Source organism: Scatophagus argus, chromosome 4, assembly GCF_020382885.2.
Source record: "Scatophagus argus isolate fScaArg1 chromosome 4, fScaArg1.pri, whole genome shotgun sequence".
NCBI classification, from domain to species: Eukaryota; Metazoa; Chordata; class Actinopteri; family Scatophagidae; genus Scatophagus; species Scatophagus argus.
Window position 1 is genome coordinate 19,337,280 of NC_058496.1, and position 12,734 is coordinate 19,350,013.

General features: G+C 43.8%; 3 pseudogenes; 2 read left to right on the plus strand and 1 right to left on the minus strand.

The window, feature by feature from the left end:
* Positions 1–71: 71 nt before the first annotated feature.
* LOC124058608 lies at positions 72–232 on the plus strand (annotated as a pseudogene).
* A 7,748-nt stretch (positions 233–7,980) lies between these two features.
* LOC124058615 lies at positions 7,981–8,141 on the plus strand (annotated as a pseudogene).
* Positions 8,142–11,345: 3,204 nt separating this feature from the next.
* Positions 11,346–12,703, minus strand: LOC124057707 (annotated as a pseudogene).
* Positions 12,704–12,734: the final 31 nt, after the last annotated feature.

Consider the following 12,734-nt stretch of genomic DNA (forward strand, 5'->3'; position numbering starts at 1 on the left):
GGAGTTATGTTCAACCGAGAGTGAGAGTCACAGTCAGGACGCTAACTCGCCCACTTTGGCCGATAACTGCTAACGCTTCTCGGCCTTTTGGCTAAGATCAAGTGTAGTATCTGTTCTCATCAGTTTGATATCTGATATGTCCTCTACCTGGGAACCATATATTAAATTGATTTTTGGAACAGGGTCAGCTGTGGCCGCAGTGTGTATTGCACATACGCAAATTATAGATCAAAACGCAGGGATTTTCGTCCCGGGTGTGTCGTGCCACTCATTGCCATATCAGTAATGCTTTTTGGTCAGGAGCTCCTCAAGCACAGGGAGCGCGCCTCTCTCCTCTCATTGACTCCCATGTTAAATTTGTCCTGCTTGTACGAAAATATCCTTTGACCGGGAAAGATGAAATTCAGCATGATGTTAGTACACAAGTACCTGGTGCTCACGGTGAAAGAATTTTTGCCTTGCGACTTTTCGTTTGGTCGCAAGAAGTATGTGTTCGAGGGCCTTTTTCTACCTACCTCTTTTTTCCGGGAGGTTTCTCTGCTCTCTCAGTGTGACCCTCACTGGCTGACAGGAAAGGGAGGGGCTGGGGAGAGAAGGGGGGGTATTTCTATGGTAACGTGCACAGCTGCTCAACTGACTTGCAGTCTTTTCCATGATTACATCTTGATCATCTAAGATGGCTGCTCCCATTACCAATGAACCAACTCATTGATAACCAATAAAACTATACTGTGTTAATGAATCACAATTATTGTCAGCACACAAAATGGCTGCTCCCACTACTACTACATGGAGCCCGATGGACACCCAGTGTATATTAATAAGATACACACAACAACATGCATATATCTTCTTTATCTTATATCTTATCGGTGTGCAAGCAACAAGGTGGAGTGACAGCAGGGACGGCCAATCACACAAGAAACGGCAGAGCCAATCGAGGAGCTTGTGGGCGGTCTAAACTAAGGGAAACAGGCTTCAGCTTGAGCGGCCGTTTTCCGCTTGGTCCTAGTGCTTGACGGCTCTCTGTTTACTATAGAATAGCGTAACATTGTTTTTGGACGGTAAGGGGCGGCAGGGGACCAAAACGGCCTTTTGAAAAAGTGCAGGGGACATGTCCCCTGTGTGTCCCCCCACGTCCGTGCTACTACTACTACTAATCATCATCATCATAAGAGGTTCATATTTTATCAGACAGACTTAACTCGATGTTCACTCCTGCTTCTACTGCCGCCCTGCTGCTCTGAATGGAAATGACAGGCTTGTTTGAAATTTGTGCCTCACCTGGAAAGCACTCAAGAACAGGCAGCAGCAGCACTGGGGGCCCAGACAAAATGCTAAAAGTCGGATGGTTTCTAATGGCCTTCAGTCTTTACAGGAAGTCACAGAAACACTCAGTTCCTGTTAGATCCCAATCCGATTTATTTCAATGATGTCAGTTTGTATACAGTCTCTGGTCATTGTAATTATGTCACTGATTTCTGTTTATCGTTTAACCTACACTGTGGACGAGGCTTGAAACTACTGACTGAACAAAGAAAATAAATTTATGTACACTGTGTCATATGTAATGTGTGTAATGACATCGGTAATCAACTCGGTTTCATTCCAGTGAAGCAGCTCTTAACAAGTTGGTGTTTTGGTGGGAAGTAAATCCTCAAATTCCACTCATATCCACATCTGTTTCAGGCAAAAACAGTCAGCTAACTGGTGATTCCCTCGACAGGAACATGCTAAAAACTTGGATCAAATGAATTAAACACTACCCAACCTTCAGAAGGAAAAAAAAAAAGCGGAAAAAACCCCCAGCAAGTTTGTATATCAGTCTGATCACAAATTAGTATGTGATTTTTACAGTATCTGCTATCCACAGCTTTTTTTTTATAGCGTACAAAGAACTGGAATGAATCAGAACCTGACTGTAAGGAACCGGTGCAAACAACAAAAGTGGTTAAATGAGCAGATGGGACAGGAATTAAATAAGTTGGTCTGACTGGTCATCTTATTTCATTTTGTTCCTCTGCTTGCTTACATATTTATAGCCCAGGAGAGGGGGGGGGGGGGGGGGGGGGGTGAGGTTTCATGTTGTAGCGAGTACAGCGAGGTTCAGAGGGCTGCTCCACGTTGTGACCCTGCAGCTGCCTCGTTTTCTTAGGCCTGTGGCTCTGTCTCAACCGTACCCCTGCAAAGTCTGGGCAGTGGCTGAAAAGTATCTGCAGATAAGTAGGTGTGATCCATGTGTGGCCAAATGGGGGGGGCAGGAGGAAGGTTGCCCGACAACGCCACCTGAGGAATTGCACCCCAGGAAGTAAACTTCAATCAGCACGTCTATTACGATAAGGTCACACAGGTTTGTCACACTGGAAGGACAGATGACGGACATCCAAATGACAACAACAATATTTATTTAATAATGACAACAATGCTTAAAATCATACACAACTATATCCTCTGTAGCCTGAGTGTCAAAATAATGACCAAAGCTAAGGGCGGCAACAAAGTACAACAAAACGACAAGGGGCAAGGCTAGCGCAGGTTTTGCAGACGAATAAAGACAAAGGGAAAAGGGGACCAAACCACAAAAAAAACCCACTACAAACCCAAATCACCACGTGCCACGCCAAACGATAAGGAGTGAAGGGGGAACCACCACCAGGGACGTCTGCCGCTCCGCTCCTGCCCTGAAAAAAAAAAAAGAAACAAACCAAATTATAACACCGCATATGCAAAAGAGGGGACACTCAGGCGAACAGAAAGATACAGAAGGCCACTATTAAAACACAACGCACACACGCAACACTCACCCACACAAACCAGACCACACAATTACAAGCACCCCCTTGACCAACTAAATCATTAATTAAAACAAAATAAACAAATATACAAACAAACACCAAAAAAAAGAAGAACAAACAGAAAATAACACAAGCTTAAACCCCCCACCTAAATAAGCAACCACAGAAACAACAACACTCCACCTGCCACACATGCGGGGGTTGCGACCCTGTGGCTCTGTCTCAACCGTACCCCTGCAAAGTCTGGGCATTGGCTGAAAAGTATCTGCAGATAAGTATCTGTGATCCGGGGGGGGTTTGCCACCCTGTGGCTCTTTCTCAATCTTAGGCCTGCCATGTCTGGGCAGTCGCTCATTGGTCAGTGCACAATTTTCACAACGCCCTCCTGTAGCTGGAACCTTAGCAGTTAATGGGTTGTTAACTGCTTTGGAAATTGGTGGGAGGCGAGTATATGATGCAATTGTAGAGGGCACCTGAACCTCAGAGTCATCAGGTGAAGAGGAGAGGCAAGTCTGACCCTTTACAGTTAATCTTTCTTTGGAAATGGGTGGGAGGTGTGTAGTCTTTCTTTGGTGCACCATTTCTTCAGTTCTCTGTCCATACCGCATCTGACTTTCATACTTGCGGTTTTCATGTTCAACCATTTCTTGCTGTCTTTCCCTGTTTTCAATTAGCATTTCTGCATTCTCCGTGTCAATATGCCTCCTTTGGAGTTTGCTGTTGTATTCCCTGAGATCGCTATTCCGTTGAAGCTCATGCAAAAATGTTTGATGTTCTCCTCGGTTGTTAACTGCTTTGGAAATTGGTGGGAGGCAAGTATATGATGCAATTGTAGAGGGCACCTGAACCTCAGAGTCATCAGGTGAAGAGGAGAGGCAAGTCTGACCCTTTACAGTTAATCTTTCTTTGGAAATGGGTGGGAGGTGGGTAGTCTTTTTATTGCTGAGCTGCAAATTCTGGAGTTCTCCACATTTGTTCTGTAGCTTCTCTGAAGCCTTGTGAAGATCATGCTGCACACGCTGCTGGAATTGTTTCTCCTCCATAGCAGTCTGTTCTGCATTCCTGGCTTCAGCTTCATGTTCTTCCCTTTTCAGCTGCTGAAGGTGGGCTTGTTTCTGACTTGCCATGTTGGCATTGAATTTACTCACTTGGATGTTGTTCTCTTTGGTTTTCTGAGCCTTCACTTTGGTTTCTTCCATGAACAACCCGTCAGCGTTTTTGTCCATCTGCAGCTGGTTCATACAGAGCTGACGTTCATCTTGTTCCCTCTGCTTTTTCAACTCCATCATGAACTGTCTGCTAGCAGAATTTGACTGATGCATTGCAGCTCTCTCATCCTTCTTTTGCTTCAGCCGCTCTGTGTCTTTAGCATCTATTTTAGCCACATCTTTAGCAAGTCTCTGCTCCTCCTTCAGGGCCATAGCAGTAGCCTGGTCCTTGTTTGAGGCTGCCAGACTGTCCCAAACAATCTGGTTGCGCATCTGGAGTTTCCTGGCCCTTTCTGATCGCTCGGTCTTTCTTTGGTGCACCATTTCTTGAATGCTCTGTCCATTCCGCATTAGTGATGGGAATTCCGGCTCTTTTTAGAGAACCGGCTCTTTCGGCTCGGCTCACTAAAAAGAGCCGGTTCTTTCGGCTCCCAAACGGCTCTTCAGATTTTTTTTGTTGCTTTAATCAATATATTACTAATAATATGAAATTATAGGTTTAAGGAATTTAAACTTTTAACTTTTTTTATTCAAAACAAATTTTCATGTTCAACCATTTCTTGCTGTCTTTCCCTGTTTTCAATTAGCATTGCTGCATTCTCCGTGTCAGTATGCCTCCTTTGGAGTTTGCTGTTGTATTCCCTGAGATCGCTATTCCGTTGAAGCTCATGCAAAAATGTTGGATATCCTATATCCTATATAGGTTTTCCCCTAAATAAAATGAATAAAAGAAAACTTTTGCCGCGAGTGACCAAAATGGGAGAACCAAAGAAACGCAAGATAGCAAGTGAGTGCAGAAAATTTCAGACACGGTGGGAAAATGAATATTTCTTCATGGAAGTCAATAGGAAATGTGTCTGTTTGATTTGCCATGAAAGTGTTGCAGTCATGAAAGACTATAATGTACGAAGACACTATGAAACCAAGCATCAGACCTACACGTCCTACACTGGTGCTGAGCGGGAAGAGAAAGTTAAGCAGATGGCAGCTAGCCTGCTAGCTCAACAGCAGTGCTTTCTCCGTGCTAACAAAAGAAAAGAAAGTGCGACATTAGCAAGCTACAAGGTAGCTGAACTCATAGCACGGCACGGGAAACCTTTCTCAGATGGCGACTTTATAAAACAGTGCCTCGTCACAGTCGCAGAAACGATGTGCCCAGAAAAGATGCAGGAATTTAACAACGTGAGCATGTCCAGAAACACAGTTGTGCGGCGAATCGAAGATTTGTCAGCTAACATAGAACACCAAGTGTCACATAAAGCTTGTACCTTTGACTTTTATTCCATTGCATGTGATGAGAGCACCGATGCTACAGACACCGCGCAGCTGCTGATTTTTCTGCGAGGAGTGGATGATAACTTTCGCGTTACGGAGGAGCTGCTTGATCTGAGGAGTCTAAAGGGCACAACAACGGGAAAGGACATGTTTGAAGCTGTGTCAGATGCAATTGACAAAATGGATCTTAAATGGGACAAACTGTGTGGAGTTACAACGGACGGGGCTCCGGCAATGACAGGCGAGCGCAAAGGAGTGGCCTCAATGGTGTGCGCCAAGGTACGGGACAGCGGAGGTGAGGCCGTTAAAATGCACTGCATCATCCACCAAGAAGCCCTCTGTGCCAAGACAGTCCAGCTTGATGATGTGATGAATACAGTTGTGAAAACTGTGAACATAATTCGGGCACGGGGGCTCTATCACAGAGAATTTCAAGCTTTCCTATCTGATGTTGATGCTGAATACGGGGACGTTATTTACCATTGTGATGTGCGCTGGCTCAGCCGCGGCTCCGTGCTGCAGCGGTTTTATTCCATGAGATCGGAAATTGATCAGTTTTTGAAAGAGAAGGACAAGCCTCTCCGTGAACTAAGTGACCCTCTGTGGTTGGCAGACCTGGCATTTCTAGTTGATCTCACTGGTCATCTTAACACACTGAACAAGAGCCTGCAAGGCAAAGACCAGCTTGTGCCGCAGCTTTACGCGCACATGAAAGCATTCGGCGCGAAGCTCCGTCTCTTTGAGACACAACTGCGTAATTTCAATGTTGCGCACTTCCCCACGCTGTCCGAAATTAAGTGTGGTTTTCCAAACGCCAACCTTTCTGCAAAAAAAGAAAAATATGTGTCTGTGGTCACATCTCTTAAGACACAATTCAGTCAGCGTTTCCAAGATTTCTCTGCCATTGAGAAAGAAATCAAGCTGTTCTCAACTCCCTTCCTGATGGATGCAGAAGAAGTGGAAGAGAGTCTGCAATTGGAGCTTATCGAAATGCAGTGTGATGACTCTCTGAAGAATCAGCATCAGCTGCTCTCCCTCCCCGACTTCTACCAGCGCTTGGAAACGATCAAGTTTCCTCTGATGCGCCGTCACGCAAAAAGGATGATGAGTCTGTTCGGCTCAACATACATTTGTGAGCAAACGTTTTCTCTGTTAACTCTGAACAAAAGCAGACTGAGAACCAAAATGACCGACAGCCACCTCCGTGATGTCCTTCGCATCTCAACCACCAAACTCACTCCTGACCTGCCAGCCATGCTTCGGTCTAAAGCGCAGCATCACTGCTCCCACTAAGTGCAACGCTGTTCCTATTAAAGGTGAGCTAAAATATATCATACGGTATTCATGTGTTCACAAGCTCAATTATTTAATTACTTCAGACAATTTAAGTTGATAACATTTTTCTAGCAAACGTTAGTTTGTGTCAACGACTTTAATAACTTATTAATAAAAACTCAATAACTGCATCTTATTTTCACCCTTTATACAGGGCTATGAAGAGGAGTCACCATCCTGACTAAGAAGCAATCTAAGGCTGCTGCAAATGAGCTGAAAATCCTTTTTGAAACAAATAAAATAAAATAAATGAAAATTCATTAAGGGAAAGTGATGTAGGTTTTTTTTCCTTTAAGCATATTCAGTTATCAAGCATAGTCTACCTAAATTTGATGGATTTGCTTCTGCGAAATTGTTTTGAGTCCTCCTCGAAAGTCCTCCTCTGTAAGCACATAATTTTTTTTCATTGGCTGCACCTCCATTGTTTTTGGCTCTTGCATTTTCTGCCAACGAGCCTTAAGAAGCTTTCCCTCTGCTCTCAAATTCTGATGAAGCGTGCTTATCTTTTTTCCTGCCTGCATGTTGTACATTTCCAATTATTGTTTCTTGTATTATTATGCTGAATGTGTTGTGTGTATCTCTTGTATATGTTTTTGTACGTAGCTGAGGTCGGTCACTGACTGTAGCTCTGCCACAAAATGGTGAACAACCACACAAATGGTGACTCAGCACACAAAGCAGCAAATGAACATGCGAGGGATGACTCAGCAAAACCAACATGGCTACAGAAAAGCACGCCAGGCGTATTATTCAGAACCAAGGTGGTGATAACCCACGTGACGTGGCTTACGTGCCCACAGAAGAGAACAATGAGCGAAAGCCTTTGGGCGCCACGTACCCCTTTGTTACGATTCGTGATCGCGTGCTCGGGGTTTCGCCTCACTGTTCAGAAAGAAGAGTGTGAGGAAGAAAGATAGGAGTGAAATAAGCAGAAAACCCAACCCAATAAATAAAAAAATTCACTATAATTCTTTGGAGTCCCGCGTATGACCACACAATAGCGTTAAATAGAGTTAAACCGGAGCTTATCTGTTGTTTAAGTGTTCCCTTTATTTTTTTGAGCAGTGTATATTTAAATTGAATAAATGAAGAATTCTATCGCCTGGATTTTAACGCACTCATTCATAGCTGATATCTTATTTAATAGTAGCACATCACGTGACCAGAAATGGCCTCAAACCGCATTTACCAAAGAAATGCTCCGTAACTTAAGTCTAGAATCTTGTGAGCTTTTTTGGTGCCGATTAGTCGCAGAACACCCTACCCACTTCTGTTGATATTTCATTTGTAGTAATAGGAGTTATGTTCAACCGAGAGTGAGAGTCACAGTCAGGACGCTAACTCGCCCACTTTGGCCGATAACTGCTAACGCTTCTCGGCCTTTTGGCTAAGATCAAGTGTAGTATCTGTTCTCATCAGTTTAATATCTGATATGTCCTCTACCTGGGAACCATATATTAAATTGATTTTTGGAACAGGGTCATCTGTGGCCGCAGTGTGTATTGCACATACGCAAATTATAGATCAAAACGCAGGGATTTTCGTCCCGGGTGTGTCGTGCCACTCATTGCCATATCAGTAATGCTTTTTGGTCAGGAGCTCCTCAAGCACAGGGAGCGCGCCTCTCTCCTCTCATTGACTCCCATGTTAAATTTGTCCTGCTTGTACAAAAATATCCTTTGACCGGGAAAGATGAAATTCAGCATGATGTTAGTACACAAGTACCTGGTGCTCACGGTGAAAGAATTTTTGCCTTGCGACTTTTCGTTTGGTCGCAAGAAGTATGTGTTCGAGGGCCTTTTTCTACCTACCTCTTTTTTCCGGGAGGTTTCTCTGCTCTCTCAGTGTGACCCTCACTGGCTGACAGGAAAGGGAGGGGCTGGGGAGAGAAGGGGGGGTATTTCTATGGTAACGTGCACAGCTGCTCAACTGACTTGCAGTCTTTTCCATGATTACATCTTGATCATCTAAGATGGCTGCTCCCATTACCAATGAACCAACTCATTGATAACCAATAAAACTATACTGTGTTAATGAATCACAATTATTGTCAGCACACAAAATGGCTGCTCCCACTACTACTACATGCAGTCCGATGGACACCCAGTGTATATTAATAAGATACACACAACAACATGCATATATCTTCTTTATCTTATATCTTATCGGTGTGCAAGCAACAAGGTGGAGTGACAGCAGGGACGGCCAATCACACAAGAAACGGCAGAGCCAATCGAGGAGCTTGTGGGCGGTCTAAACTAAGGGAAACAGGCTTCAGCTTGAGCGGCCGTTTTCCGCTTGGTCCTAGTGCTTGACGGCTCTCTGTTTACTATAGAATAGCGTAACATTGTTTTTGGACGGTAAGGGGCGGCAGGGGACCAAAACGGCCTTTTGAAAAAGTGCAGGGGACATGTCCCCTGTGTGTCCCCCCACGTCCGTGCTACTACTACTACTAATCATCATCATCATAAGAGGTTCATATTTTATCAGACAGACTTAACTCGATGTTCACTCCTGCTTCTACTGCCGCCCTGCTGCTCTGAATGGAAATGACAGGCTTGTTTGAAATTTGTGCCTCACCTGGAAAGCACTCAAGAACAGGCAGCAGCAGCACTGGGGGCCCAGACAAAATGCTAAAAGTCGGATGGTTTCTAATGGCCTTCAGTCTTTACAGGAAGTCACAGAAACACTCAGTTCCTGTTAGATCCCAATCCGATTTATTTCAATGATGTCAGTTTGTATACAGTCTCTGGTCATTGTAATTATGTCACTGATTTCTGTTTATCGTTTAACCTACACTGTGGACGAGGCTTGAAACTACTGACTGAACAAAGAAAATAAATTTATGTACACTGTGTCATATGTAATGTGTGTAATGACATCGGTAATCAACTCGGTTTCATTCCAGTGAAGCAGCTCTTAACAAGTTGGTGTTTTGGTGGGAAGTAAATCCTCAAATTCCACTCATATCCACATCTGTTTCAGGCAAAAACAGTCAGCTAACTGGTGATTCCCTCGACAGGAACATGCTAAAAACTTGGATCAAATGAATCAAACACTACCCAACCTTCAAAAGGAAAAAAAAATGTGGAAAAAACCCCCAGCAAGTTTGTGTATCAGTCTGATCACAAATTAGTATGTGATTTTTACAGTATCTGCTATCCACAGCTTTTTTTTATAGCGTACAAAGAACTCCTCCATGAGTTCATTAAATCCCTGAAGCCACATAAAGGCAACAATACAGATATGTAAAGTCTGCAGGCTACGATTTGAGGAGTGCTGCACAATGCCCACACACAACTTGTTATCTTTCATGTTTGGGTGGGAGACAGATTTATCAGGGCTGTGTATTTGGGCCTTCATTCCACTGATTTCAGGTTTTCTTCTTGAAATGCTTAATGAGTTTGAGAGTGTTTGAGAAAATGTGGTACATTTATAATGGAAAGTCAAACCTTCAACTTGAGCAGAATGATGTGATGGGACTCTCCCTCAAACATGGACGCAGCTCTAAAGCCACTCTCTGTCAATATGATTTGCTGTCACTGCTGCGATGCTCCTTTATGATTGGTTCCGATGTTTCACAGCTATGAGATCAGTGATTGTTGTGACCTGAGAGGTTGGTGCTCCATCAGCATGTGCTCTGTGCTGTTTTTAATCTAAAAAGATTAACGGATGATGAGTGCTACTGACACGGCTCTCTCCTTCTCGCTGTCTCAGACTCGTGTTTCTTCAGTGCATCATGATGCAGGAGCAGAGGCCGACAGAAAGAAGGTAAGGTTTTATCAGATCCCACAAAGCGTTTTTCTCTGGTCTGCTGGAGATCTTTCTGCTACAATGTGTTTTCTATGTGAGTCTTTCATTCTGAAACCTTGAAAGATAATTCCACTTAATAACAACCCGGGTCTTATTTTCTCAAGTAAAATTTTGAAACATCTAAATCACCCTGATTGGTGCCATGAAAAGTTCTATAGAAGGTTTTGAAAACAGGACCCGAGATGTAAGAAAGCAGATTGGTTATGTGGTTATTGTGTGCCCTGACCAAGAACCAAATATGAACCTGATCCAACTATAGTCACTGTCCATGTTTTAAAAATCAACAAGCGTGAGGCACAAGGAGGTTATTGCCATCATATGTCCATCTAAAACCAAACCTGTTGTCATAGACCTGCTGTCACAGTTTGTCACACTGTCATAACTTACAGCTAGACCTGCTGTGCTTTGACTACATTTGTTCTTGATCTTTGTTGTGGCCCAGGTGTTTGTTGAGGCAACACTGGACCTTCAGCAGGAACAGTCCTGGGATCAGCTACGTTGTTTATACCGAGGACCATCCAGGGTATGAATACTGCTTCTGTCTGCGGCACCCCTGCACAACTCTACAGCAGTTTTCCAGTTAGAACATTGATATTTCTTGAATGACAGCAAAACAACCTGTTTCTTTTTTTTATATATAGTTTACTTATGTATACTTACATACTTTTAAAATATGAACACTAAGTTCCAGACCTGGAAACACAGATTGTAACCCTGAATCAGAACTGGAAACTGCAACCAAACACCCAGCTTTATCCTGTGGGTGTTTGTGTGTGTGTGTGTGTGTGTGTGAGAGAGAGAGAGAGAGGCAAATAAATGTGATGCATCACCTTTTCTAATTGCTCTGTTTTCTCCCTCTCTCTTTCCTTCTTCCAGTTGTCCATCCTTTCAGAACTGTCCCACAGCAACAGCAGTGAGAAGACAGGACTTCTAATTACAGCTCAATCGGGAACAGAGAATTTCCAACTTAAACACTCTCTCTTAAAGCCTCGTTATCAATGCAGAAGGTCTCATCTGTATTCTCCGCCAGCTGGTGGACGGAGAGGGTAGCATTGTATGGCTCCACCACTGTGTCCGACACCTGGAGCGGGAAAGCGGAGGGAAAGCGCAGACGACGGGAGGAACAGGAAACAGCAATGAAGCCCAGAGGACCAAGCTGAGGGACAAATATTTAACGATAAAATATTCTTGTGTATTAAGCGAACCTTGGGTGAAGGCACCACGCTGAACGTGTTCATGATGCGGTCTGGGTACTCCTCTCGGATTTTGCCGATGAGCAGCGTGCCCATGCCAGAGCCGGTGCCTCCTCCCAGGGAGTGCGTGAGCTGGAAGGCCTGGAGGCAGTCGCAGCTCTCTGCCTCTTTCCTCACCACATCCAGGACCGAGTCCACCAGCTCAGCTCCATCGGTGTAGTGGCCTTTAGCCCATTTGTTACCTGCTCCGCTCCGGCCTGTGTAACATGCAAATGCAGAAATTAAAACCACCTGAATCCATATCTACTTGACATGCAAAGTAAAAGAAAGGTTCCTTGCAGAGAGCAGTGAAAGCACTGAAAGAGACTGGCTCCGATACAACCAGTACCTCGCTTTTTGGATATTCAACTTTAAAATAAGACTGACTCTAGATGCTTATTCACAGCAATGCAATTTCATCAACCCAATGTAAAACACACATCTTATGATCGCATTTAAAATTCGCACCAAAGACAAAGCTGTCCGGTCGAAACACTTGTCCAAAGGGACCAGATCTCACGGAGTCCATTGTGCCTGGCTCCAAGTCCACCAGCACTGCACGAGGGACATACTTCCCGCCTGGAAATGAAAACACAGTTGCTTAAACAATTACTCAAACAATAACCTGCTCATCTTTCTCCTTTTTCTTATACAAACGACATACTTTTGAATTGCTGAGTGAACAAAGCAAAAAAATCATGGCCATTTTGGCCATTGTTTTTTATAAGCAGCAGTGACTACTTCTTATTGGGGTTATATCTACATGGGCTCCCATACAAAGGTCCATACAAAAGTGATGAATTTGATCTTTGGTCACAAACGACCACTGTAAACTCTAATGCCTCGTATAGCTCTCCTGTTACATATCATTTAATGACAATACAGTGTCTTATTTCTTCTTACTTATTTCAATTACAAAAACAATGTTAGTCGCTTATACACAATATTACCGTAAGTTAAACTAACTGGATATTTGTTTGGGACATTTCCGTTAGCCGGAGGTTTGTTGTGTCATGGAAACAGGGAAACAGGGCGACGGTAGCTAGGAAGGGTCGACTGACTTCAAGACTCATTTC